Raw genomic sequence first — 22,560 nt, forward strand, 5'->3', positions numbered from 1 at the left:
AAACAATGAATCATGGAACACTACACCAAAAACTAATGATGTAATATATGGTGATTAACATAACAATAAAAAAAATTTAAAAAAAAATGTTTACAGGAATACAAAAATATTCAGCACCCAAGAAAGTAAAATTCACAATGTCTGGCAAATAAAGATTACCAGCCATAAGAAGCAGGAGAACACAACATCATTCAAAACTACCCAGAACAGGGGCGCCTGGGTGGCTCAGTCATTAAGCGTCTGCTTTAGGCTCAGGTCATGATCCCGGGGTCCTGGGATCGAGCCCCGCATTGGGCTCCCTGCTCTGCGGGAAGCCTGCTTCTCCCTCTCCCACTCCCCCTGCTTGTGTTCCCTCTCTCTGTCAAATAAATAAAAATAAAATCTTAAAAAAAAAAAACTACCCAGGACACAGTGTTAGAATTAACAGACAAGGACATTAAAACTATCTTAACTGTAGTTTATCTCTTCTTAAGTTTTGTAAGAGAAAAAAAAATTTTTTAAATCCCAAATCAAATTTCTGCAAAAGAAATTGCAACCTCTGAGATGAAAAACACATTATATTTCTAGGAATAAAAATAGCTATTTCATAAAGTTGTCATCAAGAGGACAGAATAATCCTAAACATTTATGAATCTATTAACAGAGCTTCGAAATATGAGAGAGAGAGAGAGAAACAACTCCTTGAACGGCAAGAATTAGACAAATCCGTAATTATAACTGGAGATTTCAATACCCCTCTCTCAATAATTGATCCAACAAATAGAAAATCATTAAGAATATACTATCAATTTGACCTAGCTGGCAATTATAGAATACCCATCAAAATTGGAATACACTCTCTTCATATGCACATGGAACATTTAACAAGACAGAACATATTCTGGGCTGTAAATCAAATCTAAACAGATTTAAAAAAATATTTCAGGGCGCCTGGGTGGCTCAGTCGTTAAGCGTCTGCCTTTGGCTCGGGTCATGATCCCAGGGTCCTGGGATCAGGTCCCACATCGGGCTCCCTGCTCGGCAGGAAGCCTGCTTCTCCCTCTCCCACTCCCCCTGCTTGAGTTCCTGCTCTCACCGTGTCTCTCTCTGTCAAATAAAAAATAAAATCTTTTAAAAAAATTAAAATAAAAATAAAAAAATATTTCAAGTCCTAGTTCTCTGACTACATAGAATTAAAATAGAAATCAGCAATAAAGATCTTTGGAAAATCCCCAGATATTTGTGAACTAAAATATAAACCTCAACCATGGGGTCAAAGAAAAGGTTAAAAATAAAATTAGGAAGTATTCTGAATTAAATGAAGATGAAAACAGTATGTGGGACTCTTAGAAAAAAAATTTATAGCACTAAATGCCTAAATGCTAAATGCTTCAAGAAAGCCTCAAATCAATGACCTCTGCTTCTACCTTAAACTAGAAATGAGATAACCCCCAAAAAAAGCATAAGGAAAAAAGCAGAAATTAAAGAAAGAGGAAACCAAAAAAGAAAATAACACTAAAAGCTTATTCTTTGAGATCAATAATTTTTTAACCCTGTACCTAGATTAGGAAAACAAAAGAAAAAACACGAAGTATAAATAACAAGAAGGAAAGAGCTGATGTTATAAACATTCTATAGATGTTAGAAGAATGAGAGATTATGAATTTTATGGCCATAATTTCAGAATCACAGATTAAAAGAAAAAAAATCCTTGAAAGACACAACTACCAAAGCTTACTCACGAAGAACTGATAACCTTAATAGCTCTGTATCTATTCAAGAACTTGGATTTGTAGTTTAAAAACATTCCCACAAACAAAATACCCAGATGCATTCACTGGTGAATCTACCAAACATTAATGAAGAAATACAAATTCCACACAAGCTTTTCCAGAAAAATTAAGGAGAGAATGCTTTTCAACTCACTCTGTGAAGCATCATTCTGATACCAAAAGCAGAAAAGGAATTACAAGAAAACTGCAAACCAGTATCCCTCATGAACAGATGCAAAAGAACTTAATATATAAGATAATAATATATCAAGACCACATAGGTTTTATTGCAGGAATGCAAGGTTGGTATAAAAGTCACCAGCAAAATAAAAAATAAATTTATTGTATTAAGAAACTTTAAAAGAAAAACCATATGATTATCTCAAGAGACAGAAAAATCACTTGACAAAAATCCAACATCTATTCCTGATAAGAGAGGAAAAAAAAAAAAACTCTCAGCAAACTAGCAACAGAAGAACTTCCTGAATCTGACAGCATCCATGAGACACCTATAGTTAATATTGCACTCAACAGTGAAAGACTGCATGCTTTCCTCTGTGATCAAGTACAAGGCTGTTCCCTCTCATCTCTTCTATTCCACACTGTACAGAAGCATCCAGCCAGGAAACTAAGTCAATCTAAGAAACAGAAGACATCCAGACAGAAGTCAAACTAACATAATAGAGGATATCATGACCATGTATGTAGAAAACCTAACAGAAGGCTCAATAAAGCTACTAGCACTAATAAATGATTATAGTAAGGTTGCAGGATACAAGATCAACATAAAAAAACATACCAGCAAACAATCAGTGATTTAAAATTTTTTTAATCATTTACAATATCATTAAAAATAAAAACCACTGAAGGATAAATCTGGCAAAAATGTGAAGGAACTCATTACTGAAAACAAAACATTACTGAAACAGAGAAAAGAAAACCTGAATAGAGGATCACAGCCTTATTCATAGATTGGAAGGCAGATATTGTTAAGATGGCAATTCTCCCCTAATCAGTCTATAGATTTAACACCATCCAATCAAAATCACAAGAGGCTTTTTATAGAAAGTGACAGGCTGATTCTAAAATTCATATGAAAATGCAAAAGAACCAGAGTAACAGAAACAACTATTTAAGATTACACAGGAGTAATCAAGTAAGGATAGGCACACAGATCAATGAAATACAAGAGAGCTCAGGAATAGACATATATTAATGTAAGAACAACTGATTTTTGACAAACATGTAATGGCCATTTAGTGGAGAAAAAAATACTTTTTAGCAAATTGTGCTGGGACAATTGGATGTCTATTTGCAAAAAGTTTAACTGATCCATACCTTGGACCAATTGAGAAAAATGAAATCCACACAGATCAGATCCAAATGTAAAATTTGAACTTTTGAAACTGCTAGAAGAAGAAATAGGAGAAAATATTTGTGGCTTTAGGTTATGTAAAGGTTTCTTAGATACGACACCCAAAGCAAGGTCTGGTTAAAAAAAAAATCGATAAATTTGATTTCATCAAAATTTAAAACTTCAGTTCTTTGAAAGAACTGATAGAGTAACTGTTAGAATAAAAAGCCACAACCTAGGAGAAAATATTTGCAAAGCATATACCTGATAAAAGATTTGCATTAAGACTATATAAGGATACTCAAATGAATAATGAGAAAACAGCCCCATTTTATAAATGGACACATCAAAGAAGATATACAAGTGGTAAATAGCACAAAAAGGATGCTCAGCATCATTACTCAGGAAATATTAAAACCACCAAAGAAATAAAATGGCTTACATGTCACCAAGTGTTGGCAAGGATTCAGAGGAACTAGAATTCACACCAGAAATGGAACTCTCATTTTGGTGGTGACATAAAATGGTATAACTCTTCCAAAAACCGTGTGGTAGTTTATTAAACCTACAACTACCATATGACCCATTCCTAAGAGAAAAGAAAATATACATCCATATAAAGACTGATACAGAAATGTTCATAGCAGCTTTACTTGTGATAACCCAACACTACAGACAACTCCAGTGTCCATCAACAGGTGAATGGATAAACAGATTGTGGAGTGTGGAATGTCATTCACCAGTAAAACAAATGAACTAATGATGCGAACAACGTATATGACTCTCAAAATAATTATGCTGAAAGAAGCCAGACAAAAAGGAGTATAAACTGAGTATAAACTTTTCAATATAAAACTCTAGAAAATGCAAACCAATCTATAGCGACAGAAGGCATTTCCCCAACAGGGGAAGTGGTACACAGAGAGGGGCAGGTTAGGATTACCAAAATACACAAGAAACATTAAGGTGTGACAAATGTGTTCATTATCTTGATTATGGTGATTGTCCCATAGATATATCAAAACTTAGCAAATTACACTTCAGATACGTGCAGTTTATTGTAAGTCAGTTTTATCCTAAAAAAAGAAAAAAAAAAAAAAGGATGAGATGGCCTATCCAAGGTTGCCCTTCTGCCAACCTAAGTTTTGGCCTCATTGCAAAAATTTTCTTGAATAGCCTTTAGGAACAGACTGACATTGTTAAGCTTAATGCTCTGTGAAATAGTCTCAGCTAATTGTTTCAAAGGCCTGTGGCAGCAGTTTTCTGAGCTTCTATCAAATGACACGTTTTTTCTTTATGTAAACAGAAACTAACATTGCCACTGGATACCAAACAATGCTTTTACTGCAGTTATATCAACCATATTCACACCGACAGCGGAGTATGTTCTTTCACCTGAAGAGGGCTGAAAACAATGCCCTTAGTTCTGTATGTTGCGCCTGGAACTTTACGTGGCCACTTGCGCAGGGAATCCTACAAGGGAGATGGCAGATTTGAATCACTGGTGGATTGGCTGGGGGTGGGGGGTGCATGCACACGCTCGTGTGTGAGAAAGACAAAATGAAGGAGACACAGAGGGATGTATGAAGGAAGACCTTGAGTCAAGTATCAATAGCAGTGCTCCTCTTCTGGAACTTTCTGGTTTTAATCCAGCCATTTCTTCCCTACAGAAAAAAAATGTGGGGTCAATTGCTTGACATCTAAATAACTGCGGTCTCTCCTCCATCTTCTAGTCCCACCTTCAGGAATTCATGGAGCCCATAGTCTCTCAGGTTTCGTTTATGGAACGAGTACACACAAACACAGAAACACCCCTGCACATTTGAAGCCCAAATCCCTCCAACACAGTGCAAATGTTTCATTGTCTTCTTAGCAGAAGTTGTCAGAAACCTGTATTACTGTGAGGACCTCTCTCTTACCGCACTCAAATAAATCACTTCTTACATTTGGTCTTTTTACACTAAATCAGTGCTTCCTGAATTCAGTCCATGCTGGTGACAAGATGGCTTTGGCTAAAACAAGAAATCAACTTATTGGCAAAGATAGGTCATTCTAAACACAAATGCACCGACTATTAAAGCAGTAAGTGCCTACAAGAGTTTCCTGCAGAAGCCTCTGGCTCTAAGTTCAGCTCCATTTTGGGGCTGATGTGGCTAACTAAACATTTCTAGCACTCGCTGATAGCCCTTTTTAGCAAACTGACACTTTCTTCTTGACTAATGAGTAGGGCTGAAAAGAGGTAAAGGAAGCAGCCTCTTACATGGGTTGTCAGGTGCACCCAGAAATCATCTCATGCCACAGGGCTTCCTGCCTTCAGGGATCTCTGAGAGCCCATCTCCTAAGCTCCTGAGGCCATGATGGATTCAGAGTTCCCATAAAAGTCTGAGGTGCTCTCAGGACCAGGAGCAAGCATTAGGGCCCCCCCCACCATTAGCCCAAATGGCACCATTCTACAAATCAGGAAAAGGTGCCTGCCATGGGCAGAGGAGCCCTGTGTGTGCACACAGCTTGGTGAGAGGACCGGGTCTATGCGAGCCTTTGCAAAAGGCCTCCATCTCTCCAGGCCAACACTGCCTTCTGCCAGACAGAGCAAGGGTTGGATTTTGGCCCCACTTAACCCTTTGGCTTAGTGCCCTTGTGCAATGAACAATAGGCACGGCTATCCTTGATGGTTTGCCAAGTATTCCCTAAGCCTTGGCATTTCCACGAGTTGCTACTAAATTTGTAAATCAGTGGTTGAATTTCTAGGGCTACTTGTGGTGTTTCTCCACCCAAACTGCTTTTAATTTCCAGCCTTTGGACTGTGCCATGGCTTCTATGGGGATGCAGAAGGGGAATATATTAGAGAAAAAGGAAGCACCACACTTCCCTTGATGGTTCCAGACTTCCTCCGGTTTTGGCTCATCACTGCTAGTCCTGTCCCTGTCACCTGCCACACTCAAGGCTGGCTCTGGCAGAAAAGCACCCTTCATGACGATGGCTAAGTTCCTTTCAGCTGTACCGATACTGGAAGCTGAGTAATTAGCCAAGTTTGGAGGTACGCACTTTTGCCAATGGCATGTGCTAATGAACATCAAGTCAAGATAAATTATTGAAAGCAGCAGAACCGACAACAAGAGCGTCTATTGTTTGATATAAATGTGTGCTGTCTGAAGACACAACTCTGCGCTGCAAGATTAGGACATGGGCAAGGGTTGGCTCAAGCCACAAGAGTGTGGATTAAAAATGCGACAAAGAGGTGGGCAGCAGGAGGGCTCTGGGTTAGTGTTAGCTCAGACAGGAAGCAGATTTTTACTTGCTTTGCTTTTTACACTCCAAATTCTGGGTAACTCACAGCCCGCCCTGCATGGTAGTTTTGAAAGAAGGATTCTAAATTGTTACTAAAGTTCAATGATGGATTCATTTAGCCTTTTACAATAGCTTACACAAACCCACCATTTTAAAAGTCCATATAATAAGACAGATTAGGTTCAATAAAGCCCTGTGGGAAAGGGTAGTGAGGAGGAACTGAACTTACCCAAGAAGAGGATATATTGGCTGGTTAGCTCTAGTTGAAGCTAAGCCTCTACAGGGTCCTCTAGCCCCATCCAAGGACCCACCGCCCATTGGTGACAGGGCAGGGGACCTGGGGTAAAAAGCAAGGGTTCTTTACGCCCAATCCCTTTCAGACCACCCTTCTGTCTCACGACCTGGCCCTTTTTCTGCTAAGGCCAAAGGACTCCAACCTGAGCCCCGCTTTTTAAAAAACCCACAGAGCTGTTTTTGAAGGCAAATTTCTAGAGAAATCAGCAGAGAAAATAATCCTTCTAAACTGGAAGTGGCCATTGGCATCAGCTCATGTGTCAATGACAACTAATTAGCAGGACTATGGGGACTGAGTTGAGAAGCATTCTGAGGACACACCGGGGCCCAAAGAAGAGGGGCTACAACTCTTTAATATTATAGGATCCAGTTTAGACTATCACATACTTTGTCACACCCCATCCCTTCCCAGCAGCCCCCAGCAAATATAATCAACCTTTTCCTAACAGGAAATAAGTTGGTATAAATAGTCCTCTCTACAACAAAAACGTGAAATGCCTCATACTAAACATAATGAGGACAAACCTTTCATTCAGAACAACAACACTGAAATAATGGAGGGCCCATGCCCATTGAGAACAGCTCTATGTGGCCTGCATGTATCTAGGAAGTAACTTCTGATCAAAGGCCTTGGCCATTTAGTTAGTAACCATCACAATGCTGGGCCCAACAAGCTTACAAGTGCTCTAACTTCGGCTGGGTAATCAGGTGTGACCTCACCCTGAGTGCTAGCTCTCTTTCCCATCTTTTGGAAAATACAGTTTAAAAGTCCCTGGGGTTAAACACTCTATTCCCCAAGTTCAGCCACCACAAAAAAGAGGCATTCAATCCTAGACTGGGCATTGCTCCTGAAACCACATACACAGCTTTGGAGATCTCTGGGAAACCTTAGATGAACATGGTTGCATCCTGGTTATGAGGATTCACCTCATTATTCAGAGGTATGGTATTCAACCATCTTAGAGTTCTACTGGGTTCCAGACTTGGGGTGGGGAGGGACAGGGATCTTGGAACATGCATTCCATCTTCCTGACACTGGTATGATCCTCCCATGAGTCTCCGGGCAGTTCAGAGACCCACTCTGATCTCTAAAGAAATAGATGTTTAAAAAAGGGCTTCTGTCCTGTCTGAAGGGCTTTGGTTTACCTTCCCTAGTCCAGGGGATAACAATAACAAAGCTTTTTTTTATAGATTTCACTAAAGTATAGAGAGTACACCTCCAGGATCTCCGCTTACAACCAGCTGTATACAGACAATATTAATGGTCACTGGACATCAGGAAACATTTACTTAAGCAACTGTTCTAACAGCTGGTCAGGAATTCAGGAGGCATTCTTCTCCACTGATCATTGCTGTGACAGTTCACTATGTAGGAAAGCCATGAGAGCCTTGTGGAAGTGCAGGGTATGGCAATGCATCCAAGTCCCGTCAGCTCACACTTATCTTAAACTACCACTGTTGAAGCAGTGTGACTTGACAAAATCTGTATATTTTTATCTATACATATATATCTACATCTATCTCTACATCTATGTCTATAAAACAGATATGTCAAAGTTCCAATGTACTCAAAAAGCCAACAAGCTTAACTTAGAGAATCCATGCAAAAAGAAATCAAACCCATGTTTAGGGTTGGGCATGTGCTACACAACTCACACAGTGAAAACAGGTTTTGACAACATGGATCCAAACCAGTTTGGGAACGTAAAAAGTTAGGGTAACCTCAGAAGATTTAAGTCTCCAGAATTCATGATGAAATTCAGAATGTATCAACACTGATAGCTAATCCCAAAGGAAAGAATTCAGAAAGAGCACTGGGCCAGGCCTCTTAACTCCTAGAATTTTCACCACTCTATGTTCACTCCCTCAGAAAAAGCAAACAAAAGGCAAAGTTACAACAAGTAAGCAATTACTCACAATTTTGATTTGCAAGTTCTTTAAAGATACTGCCTCGAAGTAAAAAAAAAAAAACAAAAACAGTATTTGACTCAACGGTTTTTAAGAATTATATTCCTTTCTCTCTCCTCATTAAATAAGTCTTGTGCCTGTGCACTGAAAATCATGTAGGGTACGTGACGGAATGACCAAATAGCCCAAGAAAAGTGCTGATGCTTAGATATAAGCACACTTTCTCACTGATGAATCAACAGCCACAGACTTGTCCTCAAGTCAGGAAAGCAACCCAATTTAAGAGGCTTGTTTTATTGCCTGCTCTAACTTGTATAAATCTCTGATAAGATCTAGTCCAAAAATTCTTCCTTCTTCCTTTTAGTTATTCCCAGTTACATCTATGCTACCTTCTGGAAGAAGGTACAAGGATTCTAGAACTGATCAACACATCACAGGCCTGGGAACCACAGGCTCAATTGTGGCCCAGCCCACACTATTAGGGTCTGGCACTCCCCAAAGGAGGTGATGCAACCTGGCTGGCTAGCTTAGCAAATTAACACAGGATGTGCCGTCAAAATTCCATCCGGAAGGATCAACAGCCATTGCCTTTTACTGAGAAAGGAAAAGCCATCGAGTCACTTTTTCTATTTTTTTTTTTTTTTCATTTCTTAGGAGAGTTTTATTCACTGATCCAATATTTACAGGGGCCAGAGAAGTCAGGCTGTGCTCAGCACAGAGAGGTGGCTTCTACACTGGCCAGCCATCCCCTGCCCCAGTCACTATGTACAGATAAGGGGCCTGCTTAGATCACCTTCAAAGCCATCTGGCAGAGTCCATGGGGCTCTGTTTGGGGCCGGAGCTCCAGAGACAGTGCTGGGCCCGTTGCCCCTTGGCATTTACTGGGAGTCTCATATAAACAACAAATAATGTTGCACTCCTTGTTTATTTGAACTTCAAGTGTAACTGGGTGTCCTGTATTTTATCTGGCACCCCTTCCCCCCACCTTTGTCAGTTTCTACATCTGGCATGCAGAAAAGGACATTCTCAACACCCTGCTGATACTGCAACTTTTGCAAACGCAAAGTTGAAGAATAGTGCCTAGATCCATACCATGTCCTCAAAGGCTTCATACCTGAAGGAGTCGCGAAGGGGCTTTGTCCTGTTCTTCTGGTGGGTGAGGTTCTCTTTTAGGGGGAGGAGATGGGGGAGCAGGAAGACAGAGGTGCAGGGAGCCACCAGGGCAGCATGCCTACTAGCCTTTCAGGCTCTACTTCTGCAGTCATGCACAGCTCCCATGGCACTTCATAGATGGTGATAATAACAATTATATGTTGCTATTTTTGAGCACCTGTTTACTAATTGCCAGAAACTGAAATTGGCAAGCTTGTTTGGTTGGCTTCCACTGAGGATGGAGATGTAGCTCCATTTTTGAGTTCTGGCTCAAAAATACACCTATGAAAACTGGAGTTTTAAAGGTTCTATTCAAACTTAAAATTCTTTCCCTTGGGTAAGAAAGCAGATGATCTTTTAATCTTTGGTCCTAAAACATTCTGCTCATTCCCTTCTCTTGATGGAATTTTACCTACCTCCAATAATGAGTAACTCAGCAGCAACTCAGTCTTCTCCCACCTGCAGAAAGTTTAGAAAAAAAAAAAAAAATCAACCATCCAGAGATGGCTGAGAGGTTTAATTATTGCCTGGAAAGCAACACCTTTTCACAGCATCTTTAAGACTAATTTTCATAATTACTTACTGATTGAAACTGGGACTTGCAACAGAGTAAACTCATTTCCATATTAATATTCAGTAATGATTAACGTAGCTCAGGACCCAAGTTCACGATCTGAAAGCATGGACTAAGTGGAAATAAGGAAATTTAACCCATGGGGTAAATCGGCTACTTGTCTCTCAAATAGTTTTCCATTTATTAACTGGCTTCCGATAAACTTTGCTCTGTGATGACTCACCAAGAGGGAGTTCAGGCAGTAACACAAGACCTCCACAAACTTGTTGACTCCCTACTTTCCATTTTTCTCTCTCCCCCATCTCTCCCCTGCTTGTACTTGTTTCTGCATATTCTCTTCCTCCCTCCCTCCATGCATCATCTCCTCTCCCCACCACCATTCATCTGTCTGTCCCTCGGGTGTCCTTTATTGAGCTAGCCATCAATTTCTCACCCTCTCACTTCACACTGGCCCTCCCTCCCTTCTAGTTCCTTGACATCTCTTGCTTGGTCTTGTGCTCTCTTGCAGGGCCCCATTCATGTTTTTACTCTCAGTCTGAATCCAAGGTCTTGAACATCAAACAGAAAGCAATAATTACCCCAATTAGCTAAAGGTAAATAAGTTTTATTGTTCAAACCAAGTACATACAAATCACTGCGGTGCTTCACCAAACTCCCATTTGTGGGGGGGGAAGGGGGGAAGAAAGCCCAGCTAGACAGACAGACAGACACACACACACACACACACACACACACACACACACACTAATTTACACTGCAAGAATAAAACGTCTTTAACTGTTCATCTGGGAGCATGCTCTCACACAGGACTGCACACCACCCTTTTAAGAAGAGAAATGTCCTTTCAACTTTTGTCTTTGTCTTAGTCCATCAGCTATGGCATCCATGCTGTCCTCTTCTAAAACAAGATTTCTTGAACATTAAAAGTCACACAAGCCAGAACAAGGACATAGACATTACTGATTCTTTATTGTTTTGATAGCTATTTTTGGAGTTGCTACTTGATACATGCACATTCCTCCCTAAATGTCCTTTGACAAGTGGCTAAGCAATGCCAAGCAAAGGAGCAACAACATGGTGGCGATTTGAAGACCCCTCATTACAAAGAACAAGTTAGGCCTATGTACTGACAAGGATCAGACATGAAGATATAGGGATTGCAAATGGTACTTATGTTCTTATTGTCTATAAATGTCGCTTCATTTAAACTAAGTTTAAAGTAAAACCTAATTTTATTCACTCTTCTTTCCAAAGAAGAATCCATCTGAGAGTTAATGAATGCTTTCAAGAATTCCAGTCTCCTGCTCTAATAGCTACCATATCCAGAATTTAATGACCAAGTGGTTAACCCCAGAGTAACAGTCTCCTCTAACTATTCATTTCCACCTGCCTAGGGTTCAGGAGGTATTTTTCAGACAATCCTTTGGATATTTGGTTCAACAAATCTAATTATGATCTTTACATGTTAAGTATGTCCTCAAGATTATATCATGTCCCTGGCATTCTAGAAGTGAAGTTACAAAGCTTTTTTCATTTTTTCACATGGGAGCCAGAGTCCAATCATTCTTATGTCCAAAGATCATTCACTTTTAGTGAAATTGCATTCTGGTATTAAAATCCTCACAATGAACAGTTAAAAAGGAAGAAAAGAAGTTTATTCTACATACTATTTATTTATGTGTATTCATTCACACACAGGGACCAAAAGTAATTAAAGCAGGACCAAAAATTAAGTAGATAATTATTTTCTTATTTGCTGGGAGAATTCTCATTATACATGTTTATTTTACCCATTTATTGCTTCACCACTTTATATCAATTCCATGGTACCAAAGCCATATTCCATTAGAATTGATCAGGTACCAAAAAAACAAAAAGTCAAGAAAATTCTTATTCCATTATAATTAGAAGGACAAAGTTAATGCAAAGGAGTCCGAGTAATTGATAAGAATCACAGATGAGGGGCGCCTGGGTGGCTCAGTTTGTTAGGCGACTGCCTTCAGCTCAGGTCATGATCCTGGAGTCCCGGGATCGAGTCCCGCATCAGGTTCCCTGCTCAGTGGGGAGTCTGCTTCTCCCTCTGACCCTCCCTGCTTTCATGTGCTCTCTCTCTCTCTCTTTCTCTCTCAAAATAAAAAAAATCTTTAACAAAAAAAAAAAAAAAAGAATCACAGATGAGGGGGCGCCTGGGTGGCTCAGGAGGTTAAACGTCTGCTTTTGGCTCAGGTCACGATCCCAGGGATCCTGGGATCCGGCCTGGTGGGCACCCTGCTTAGTGGGGGAGTCTGCTTCTCCCTTTCCCTCTTAGCCTCCCCCCCTCCTCTTGATCTCATGCACTTGCCATCTCAAATAAAATCTTTAAAAAAAAAAATCACAGATGAAGCAGAAAATGCATCACTAAACCAGTAGAGCTGTAAGTGGGAAAAAATAATTTAAAGTTACTGTCATAAATCAGGAAAAAAATTATTCACCCACAAGAGCTGAAGAAGTTAAGTGCAGATTCCTAATACATGCAAGGAAGCAGTCTTGAGGAAAGAGAAAATCACAAATTCTAAGAGCCATAGGTAACAAAATGCAATGTGAGAATATACATGTGGAAAGAGAATAAAAATATACGGTTTGTGTCTAGTGAGCCATGTGCTACTGAAAATGTCAAATCCAAGGGAAAATACCTAACCTTGATCTTTAAAGAGATGGCCTATGAGCGCTTAGAGAAAGAGTAGAGATCATCAGAAACCACCACGGATTGTCCCAGAATAATAAGCAGTATATTACCTTTATTTCCTTCTTGAACACTGGTCCCAGTCTTATGTACAGAAATGCTGATAGGGTATCTTGACAGTCTATCAGGAGATCCCATTAGACCAGGGTGTATTTTTGTCCCAGGTCTCAACACCAACACACCTTACTTCCTATTTGCTATAGTCATCAGGTCTCCTACCTGTTTAGGGTTGGTTGCATCTGGACCTATACAGACTACATCAAATATCTGCTGGAGTCTTTGAGGTCAGCTTCTACCACCTCCCTTGAATCCTTGACTTCTTCAATCTCTACCAAAATGTAAATTCTCTGCATTCCAGAACTGTTCTCCATCCCTGCTTTCTTGGGCAGCTATCTTCCTCAAAGCTTTCCACTGTACCTTCTGGCAGCCCTGTTCCCAAGTGAAATAGCCCTTCAGCATCCATAAGCTCGTTTCAGAACACGGTTTCCACCTTCTGACTTAAATTGAAATCTGGCTCTCTCTTAGAGCTGTTGCTTCTTCCCCTGCTGATGCTAGCTTTCTCCCCCCAGTACTGAGCTATGTGAAGGATTCATTTGACTATAAGGGACAGAACCCCAGAACCCCATGATGGCAATGGCTTTTGGAGATGAGATATTACAATTCTCTCTCACATGAAAAGTTACTAGGGGTGGGCTTCACAAGGTCAGGAGGAGCCAAGGTTATTTCTTAACTTACTGCTCTACCACCCTCAGCAGTATCTTCTCCCTCATGGTACAGGAGGACTGTCATTTCATAAGAGCACAAGCACATTAAAGTTAGCCAGAAGACAGACTTCTAAGGAAGCTCTATGTCCACTGTAAGCACCACTCTACTTATATTCTATTGGTCAGAACTTAATCACATGGCCTTACCTAGTTACAAGGTAGGCTGGGAAATGTAGTCTTAATCTGGGCAGCCATGTTCTCGGCTAAAAATTACGATTATATTGTCAAAGAAGAATAGATAATGGGACTTCAACCACAGTTGCTGCCTCATGAATCCCAGATTCCACTTCCAGAACTGTACACCTGTCTTGGTTTATAAAGATTGCTTTGTCACTTCCACTTTGGTTCATGGTCTTCATGACATCCCAAGTCCTGCTGTCATCTAAGATGACTTTCATGTGTGCAGTTAGCCTACACAACACCCTAGCATCACAATTATTTGACTTCAATACCAACATTTTCACCTTCCCTCCAGTTCTGCTATCCCCTCTCCTATCCATATACTAACCTTGTCATGATCTTTGACATCTTAAACTCAAACGCCCACACGAATCCCAACTTCCAGTCCTTCTCGCTTTCTTTTTCTTACTTTCCTCCTTCTACCATCACACATTAAAACAGCTAGTTCCTGAAAGCTGCATTTTTTTTCCAGTCTGTCAGGCTTTCTATCAATTTCTTTCTCTCCTTCCCACTCTTCTTCCCTCCCAACCTTGCCTCCCTCAACCAATCTGGACACTGCAGTAGCTTTCATGAACTATCACCCTACTTTCCAAGCAAATCAGCATCCTGAATCAATGGCTGCTAAACCAGTGGTCCTCAAAACTGGATTGAAATTGTCACATAGTCTTAAAACTGTCCTTTTATACTGCTTTCTCCTGTATTAGATTACAACCTATGTCTTCTCCAGGTTTTCACTGCAGAAGTGGCCCAATATGTGATTCACAGGAATCACTAGTAAATGTTGATTGGTTTATGGATAGAATGATGGAAAGAGGATTTGATGACAAGAATAGAAACTGGACTATAGTATACTTAGGTAGATTTGTCCCTATGTGAAACAAAGAATGCCAAGAGAAGCTCATGAAAGGCATAGCTCAAGACTTTATCCTTGGACTTGTCCTGCTAACATTAATGAGGATATAGTGGTATGATTATTAAAAATACCAAAACTTGCAACCAAAAGAGAGGAATAAATATAATATGTCAGAAACAAGATCCAAAACCTTTCAATAAGCTAGAATGATGGTCAAAATCAATCTACCATAGATGGACAGGCATGTGCACAGTCTTTTTAATCATTTATTCATTTGCTCACTTATTTATTCATATCAGGACACAGCCCTTCATTTCATTTAGGTCCTTCACTTAGATCTGAAACCTCAACTTCACATGGTGCAGAGAGATAATGGAATAAACACAACTGTATAAATGAAAATATATGTAAGACTTTATGTTATTGCAAATAATGGAACATAATTGTATAAATGAAAATATACATAAGGCTTTATGTTATTGCAAACCTTACTTTGAATGAAGAGTTCTTCCAAAATTAGTTCATTCTACTTTTTAGACATAAGACATCAAGAACTGAGTACCAATTTACTCTGTGTATCATGTGTTTAATGCAGGGCTCTCAGATATTTTCGGGATAGTTTTGACCAATCAGACCAAATTCAAAGAAAAGAAACCTCACCAAACTCATGGGAAGGGAGCACATCTTCATCATTCTTATCTGTCCCCATGCTTAGCACACTGATTGATGTTGCTGAATGCTGTGGTCTTACAGCCTGTGGGTTTCAAAAAGATCAGTGCCGGTCATGTACCAGGCACTTAGTAGAAATCAGTAAATAATTACATGAAGAAAGAAATTCTTAGTGTTTTTGTATCAAGTTTTAAAGATTTAACATGCCTTCCCTTGCCTTATATAACCAATATCATTGGGTCTCCTGAGTTATCTCCCCAATAGTCTGAGATAACCTTTTTTAAGAAACAGGATATTCCTTCAAAATAAAAGATTTTTGTAGTGGACCACCTATTTAAGTCTTATATAGAAAATTTTGTTACGTCAGGTTTAATATGAACAATCCTGCATGAAGAAGCTAAGAGTACTGACAATATTGATAAAGATCATTTCCATTCCTAACATTCTGTGAATACCTCTGACCTCTGGCTTGAGCCAAAACAAAGCAAGTCTAAAATGGAAAGAAGTGATCCAGAAAGACGATTTAGCCATATTAAGTGCACAATGATTGCATTTTGCCATCTAAGTCATTAGGACCCAGTGGGTCAGTTGGAAATTGAACCACTCTCCAAAGGTCAGTCCATTTGCTAAAAAGCCCATATAATTGCATATGAGTCTATGCTAGGTTAATACCTGGGGCTAAACTTAAGTTCTTCAAAGGATGGATTCCTGTATCTCTGAAATATAAAGTCTTCTTTACGGGATACACCTGTTATCATTAATTCAACATCTTGTGAGGACACAACATCCTCACCACAGAGACAATGGGAATATATGCGAAGAGAATCAAAAATTCCCTGACCCCTCCAATAGACAAATCAAGGCAGAGTCACAGATTTTAGGTTTCCAGAATAGGATGTCTCCATTCCCATCACACACTGTTGGGTGCATTTTGTAGAGGAAAAGAATGAGGTCGAATAGGAGCACAAAGTGACTACTACTCTGGAGTAAGACTGAAAAAAATGAAGGAGAGAAGGAAGAACCAGATTTTACACTTAGCACTTAGTGGTACCTTGAAGCTCATGGCACCACTACTGCTCATTTTCCGAGGCTCTTTTCCCCTCCAGGGCCTGGAGGAACAGAGTGCAATGTGTGGAGGGGAGCGCTGCCAAGAAAGCCCAGTATGCACAAACCCCAGAACAACTGTCTTTCTCCTTGCCTTTCTGTCAGGCAGAGAGCGAGGAGCCTCCTTCCCATTTTCTAGATGTAGCTGCCTTTGGCTTTATTGTTCTTAAATGTATGCAAATATAGGTAGGCTGTTTTACACTGGGGGAGTGTTTATGTGTATGGGGGTGGGGAAGTATATTCTCGAAACATTTCATTTTGGAAGCAAAAAAAAAAAAAAATGGGCTACCTTCCACTCTGTTTGAAACCCTTCAGCTAAGGTGCATCCATGCATTGAAATAGCCCAGGCACTGCCCCTGAGAACAGTTTCCTGGCAATGTCCTGGATTTTGATGGAGCTGTTTTTAATGGACCTTTCTCCTGCTGCTTGCATTAACAGAGAGGCACAGAGAGCCTAACTTCCTCCTTGGAGGGATCCCAGTCCTCACTGATGAGCCTTCGGAACAGAGCTACCTTCCTGTCCTCTCCCACTGGCCACTCCTCATTCTTCTTCTGTGACCAAAAAAAAAAGTTGGAAAAAGGATAATGCTTCCAATCAGAAAAAAGACTTAAGTCACCTTAACATAGAAGTTACCAGATGTAATCCTCACTCTCCTTTTCGCTTCAAAGCTCTTCTTAGGTCCCACAGTTTTGTAACTGACCTGAACAAAGCTGACTCTTAAAGAGAACTAACCCCCCCCACACACACACACATATACACCGCATTGCTGGAACATTCGGAATACTTCTGAACACACCAGTTTGTAAGCCAGTTGCCTATAGTTAACAAACTCCTTGAAAGGGCTCTGCTCTTATACACACAGAACTTATCAGTTAACAAAATGTCTTTGTGTCCTTCAACATGAAGGATTACCAGAGTATCAAAAAGAACCATGGCCATAACTGCTTATGATGTATTAGATATATAAAGTCACAAATCTATAGTGATACTCACAAAAAGGGTGAGGGAGGAAAATTCTTTAAAGAATGCCAGCAGCCCAGTATTGAAGCACTGAAAGAATTGTAAAACCTCCAGTTTGCAGCTCCAGCAAAATAGCTAGAGGCAGGGATCAAAGGAAGCTCAAAACTTGAAGAGTTGTTAGGAAACAAGATACTTGCACTTTGCCAAAAACCACCCCACAAATTCTTACTAATTGCAAAGGAAAAGCACTTTTACCGTCTAAAGATCTGGCACTTCCATATCAGTAATACTGAGACAGCAGGAAATTCACAGCATCCTCCATCACGTAGTTTGGGCAAAAATGTTTGCTATGGTCTAAATGTTTGTGTCCCCCAAAATTCCTATGTTGAAATCCTAACTCCCAAGGTGTTAGTTATTAGGAGATGGAGCCTTTGGGATGTGATTAGGTCAGGAGGGTAGAGCTAATCCCATGAGTGAATTAGTGCCTTATTTAAAAAAAAAAAAAAGACCCCACAGAGCTCCCTAACTCCTTCCACCATGTGAAGCTACAAGGAGAAGCCTGCAAACCAGAAGATGACCCTCACCCAAACATGCTGACTCCCTAACCCTGGACTTCCAGCCTCCAGACCCGTGAGAAATAAATTCTTGTTTATAAGCCACCCAGTCTATGGAATTTTTGTTTTAACAGCCTGAATGGACCAAGACAATGTTTTGCCTGAATTTATTCCCATTTCTAGACTTAACTTCCAGTTTAAGGATGTCTGTAAGATAGAATACGTACATAACATGTGAGGAAACCATCAAAAAACCCATAACGTATGTAGGACATACTCCCAGACAACTAGCCTAGACTCCCCAAGTTAAAGAAGGTGATGTGCAGGATGTTCTAAGGGAGACTAAGGAGACATAGCAAATGCAATGAATGAACCTTGATTAGATCTGAAAGTTAAAAAAAAAAAATAATAAGACATTTTTGAATAAGCAGGGAGATTTGAAATACCTAAGAAAACAATCATTGTTAATTTGCTTCCGTGTAGTATCATATTCTGGTAATGAAGGGAAAAGGTCCTTACTCTTAGAAGAGGCTTTCTGAAATATTTAGGGATGAAGTGCTCTGATGTCTGAAACGTGAGAGAGACGCGAGAGACGTGAGAAGACAAAGACGATGCTGTTGCTGGGTGTGGCATACTGGCACGGTCTACAGGAAGCTATTTCTTTTCGTCCTAACGGCTCTGTCGTGATGCCCCCCACCATGCTGCTTTATTCCCATTCGAGGATACTCCGTCCAGGGTCTCCAGACTCTAGCCTGCAGATAGGGCTGTCTACATCTGCACCATGTGCTGGCATCTGGTTGCCTTCATGGAGGCACACCCGGGTGCACGCAGGCAAGCAGAGAGAAAGCTGTTCCACACCCTGGATTCCTTATTTCCTACAGGCAACGAGGTAGAAAGGGAGGCCTGAATTATGGCTGTCCCCAGCCAGGTTCCCCCCGACAAGCTCTTCCAGCCGCCTGACTACATGGTAATTATTAACCACACAATGGAACCAGCCACCCTGGACCTTGTGCTGGCGCAAGGAAAATCCCAAGTAATTTCCAGTAACAAAGATAACCACAGTTCTTGAAGACGTACTATGCACCAGACACCATTCTAAGTGCCTGGCACATACCATAGTGCATGGAATTCCAGATGTGGTCAATCTTTAGCAGATCATTACATACTACGATCAGCTACTGACTGAAACACTCACTTTAAGCCAAGACTAAAAAGCAATTTGTGATACTATTCACATTCAAAGAAGGGTGAGTCAGTCATCTTTGCTTGAAAAAAAAAATGGTAATTGGTACTGGGGGCAGAAGGAGGTTCACCCTCTCCTCCCCTAAAAACCATTAATGCAAATCACCCCTCAAATTCCTGCCTGTCTCGGCATCCATCATCATTTATCATCAGAAAGAATGTACCACAGTTAAAATCCCAGCTTGCTTCCTGATGTCTACCACAGCAATCAAAGCAAGAGAAGCAAAGATCTATTACTTCATCCAGTCGTTCCTTCTGGCCATCGCTACTCGGGCCATCGCTAATCAGCCACTTGCCATTGCTCACAGCTCTTCACACGTAAGTGGTAGAAAATTCAGAAGACTAGGACAGATGTTTCCCTCCTTAAAGTTACTGCAGATAGTTATTAAGAGGGTAAAATTAAGTTTCAAATAGGCCATGGGGATACGGATACAATAAAGAGGAAAAAAGTCCTTCAAACACCAAGGAAGCTAGGCAGGCGTTCGAATCTTGCAGGGCAGCTGCTGAATTACATGAACATGTACCCAAAAAGCATGGCAAACCATCCAGCAAGGGACGGCAGTACTTACATCCACGGCAACTCTACAGAAGACAGTAACTTCTTACTAATAGGAAGGCTACTCTGGAATATCATATGGCAACTGGAACTGAAGAGTGGCAGAATATGCCACCCCCAAATAGGACTGCAGGGGTTCAGGACTCGCCACCCAAAGTAGGCCACTTAGGGGTAGGGATTTGACAGCTGGTGCTGAAGGCACCTGAAAAACAGCAAACGCAGAGGGAGGCCGTCTCTGAGAACTCCCCTATCTGCCTCAAGACACATCCTCCATAAGGAGCTCAACTTATCATAAATATCCTCCCGGGAGTTTCATCAGCCAGGGAAGACGGACTCTTGTCACAGGAAGGATGACTGGAAGGCAACACCACACCCAGACAGATTTTGTCACAAACCATCCTACCTCTCCTCTGTTCTTCTAAGGGACCCTTCTTTCAGCTTTCCTAAAAATGGTTTGCTCTCCCCAGGAGGCCTACATCCTGCTCCCGGTTCCCTCAGAACATGGTATTTAATCCTGAATTCTGAACTGCCTTAAGCAGTTATTCTTCCTTCAGTGTCTCTCATGGACACATGAGGTATACATGTTAATAAACTACTGTTTTTCTCTTGCTACTCTTCTATTAAAGGTTCTAAGCCAAGAACTCAGAAGAGTAGAGGAAGAACTATTTCCTCCCCTGTAAAATAAATGGTCACCCCTAGAGGAAACAACATGGATAAATCTCATAGAACATGGACCAAAAGAAGCCAGGCACTGAAAAAGTACCTACTGTGACTATATAAAATAAGTACTTGATTTAAAATTTTAAGAAAAACTTAAATATATTTCTAAATATGTATATAAATACAATTCAAACCAAGTAAGAATAACTAATGCTGTTAGAATGTAAAATGGTAGTTATTTTTGGAAGGAGGACTAGGGAGTAGGAAAGGGCACAAAGGGCAGGGACAGGGACACAGGGATGTTCAGTGTCTGGAAGTTCATTGAACTGCACTCTTCTCTGTGCCCTTTCCCATTTGCAGGTCATACTTTAATAAAAAGTTTAATTAAAAATATGAAGAAAAAAACCACAATGCAGGATCACCTCACACTTGTTAAAAAGGCTATTATAAAAAGGACAAGAAATAACAAGTGTTGGCAAGGATGTGGAGAAAGGGGAACCCTTGTGCCATCTTGGGAATGTAAATTGGTGCAGCCACTCTGGAAAACAGTATGGAGTTTCCTCAAAAAGTTAAAAATAGAACTACCCTATGACCCAGCAATTCCACTGCTGGGTATTTATTTATCCAAAGTATTTATCCAAAGAAAATGAAAAAAGGAACTCAAAATGATATATACCTCCCCATGTTCATGGCAGCATTATTTACAACGGCCAAGACAGGAAAACAACCTCCGCATCCATCAACAGGTGAATGGACAAAGAAAATATGGTATATATTTTTACACATAACAGTGTTATTCAGCCATAAAAACGAATGAAATTGTGCCATCTGAAACAACATGGATTGACCTGGAGGGCATTATGCTAAGTGAAACAAGTCACACAAAGACAGACCAATGTCACGTGATTTCACTTATATGTGGAATTTAAAAAACAAAAAACCAAGTTCACGGATACAGAGAACAGATTTGTGGTTGTCAGAAGCAGGGGTGGGTGGTGGGGAAAATGAGTGGAGTCAAAAGGTATAAACATCTAGTTATAAAATACACAGGTCATAGAGATGTAATATACAGCATGAGGACTATAAACTTCAAAAGTTTCGGTCACAAGAAAAAAATTCGGTAACTATATGTAGTGAATATTAACTAGAACTTGTGATCATTTTGCAATCTATACAAATATCAAATCATTATGTTGTCCATCTAAAATTAAAATAATGTCATAGGTCAAGGAGATCTCAAAAAATGTAAAAAAAATAGGAAGACAACTGAAATCCTCCCTCCACCAAGAGACAGGACTTAGGTAACCACGGTCTCTGGGCGTGTCACAGAAAGTCATCTGCTTAAAGCAAGTGAGAGCTCAAGGCACTGAGGAGCCAACAGCACAGTCTGTATGTCAAGTGAAATGAGACCCAGTCCCTGCAATAGCTGTACAAATAACTCTGCAGGCATTAGAAAGAATTGCTGGGGGGGGGGGGGGGTGGCAGGGAGGGGAGGGGAATGTAATTACAAAGGCCTTTGATCCTCTATTACACCTTCTATCCCGGATCTCAAAGCAGCCAGGGAACAAATGGGGCCCAGCAGCGCTCTGGCAGAGGCAGCTGGGGCTTCGTCTGCGGTAGCAGACCCAGATCCTGCACTTTAGCATGGTAGCGGCTGGACTCAGGAACAGACTAGAGGTTAGTAATGGACCATCCTGATTAAATCAAGGCTCCATGGATGTTAACTCCAATCTGGTCTTTTTAAACAGGATCCCAGTCAGACAGCAAATGTATGTGTCCCAGGTTGGCATTTCTCCTAATACACTGGATTCTAAAAAAGGAGGAACAGGGAACTTGAGAGAAATAACACAGCCTACTACTTCAGACCTCCCAATCCTATTTGACCATTCTTACCTCATGTTATGGGTTGAATGGTGTCTCCCGTTCCTCCAAAATTCATAGGGTGAAGTCCTAACACCTAATACCTCAGAATGTG

The 22,560-nt window shown here is 40.5% G+C and overlaps 1 protein-coding gene across 16 annotated transcripts in view; it reads right to left on the reverse strand.

Annotated features, from left to right (window-relative positions):
• LYPD6B (LY6/PLAUR domain containing 6B) overlaps nucleotides 1–22,560 on the reverse strand; it is a 223,433-nt gene that overhangs the window by 163,294 nt on the left and 37,579 nt on the right. For 7 of the 16 annotated variants that reach the window (XM_073905198.1, XM_073905162.1, XM_073905109.1 and 4 more), the window contains one exon: nucleotides 10,164–10,206. The exons of 6 other annotated variants lie outside the window; for them this stretch is intronic. The gene's annotated coding sequence lies outside the window, so the exon portion shown is untranslated. Of the gene's footprint in view, nucleotides 1–4,700; nucleotides 4,770–10,163; nucleotides 10,207–22,560 lie in introns of all 16 variants that reach the window. 3 more of the 16 variants (XM_073905170.1, XM_073905125.1, XM_073905135.1) reach the window with 1 other exon arrangement.

Source organism: Callorhinus ursinus, unplaced genomic scaffold, assembly GCF_003265705.2.
Source record: "Callorhinus ursinus isolate GAN/ISIS: 27379988/994484 unplaced genomic scaffold, GSC_fseal_2.0 scaffold2, whole genome shotgun sequence".
Lineage (NCBI taxonomy): Eukaryota > Metazoa > Chordata > Mammalia > Carnivora > Otariidae > Callorhinus > Callorhinus ursinus.